The sequence below is a fragment of the Penaeus monodon genome, chromosome 32 (genome assembly GCF_015228065.2).
Source record: "Penaeus monodon isolate SGIC_2016 chromosome 32, NSTDA_Pmon_1, whole genome shotgun sequence".
In the NCBI taxonomy this organism is placed as follows: Eukaryota; Metazoa; Arthropoda; class Malacostraca; order Decapoda; family Penaeidae; genus Penaeus; species Penaeus monodon.
Window position 1 is genome coordinate 6135527 of NC_051417.1, and position 247 is coordinate 6135773.

Sequence of the window (247 nt, forward strand, 5' to 3'; positions counted from 1 at the left end):
TACCTCTTCTGAGAATCGAAACTAGACAGGGTACGTTCCCCTGTAAATCAGCATGTTTACGTTGGGTGGGCGCATTACACAAGTGTTACGGAGCCAACGCGCGCACACTCAGAAAACGAACAAACAATTATGAATATATAAACTAATTCATGGAATTAGTAAGCATGCTTATCCGCAGGTGTAGAGTGTCAGTAAATGTAAACACAAACTGAAACAAAGAATATAAAGCTGACACTCATCCCAACAG

At 40.9% G+C, this 247-nt stretch overlaps 1 protein-coding gene across 1 annotated transcript in view; it reads right to left on the reverse strand.

Moving 5' to 3' along the window:
- LOC119593391 (hippocampus abundant transcript-like protein 1) overlaps positions 1 to 247 on the reverse strand; it is a gene marked incomplete at its 5' end in the record, with an annotated part of 103114 nt that overhangs the window by 29500 nt on the left and 73367 nt on the right.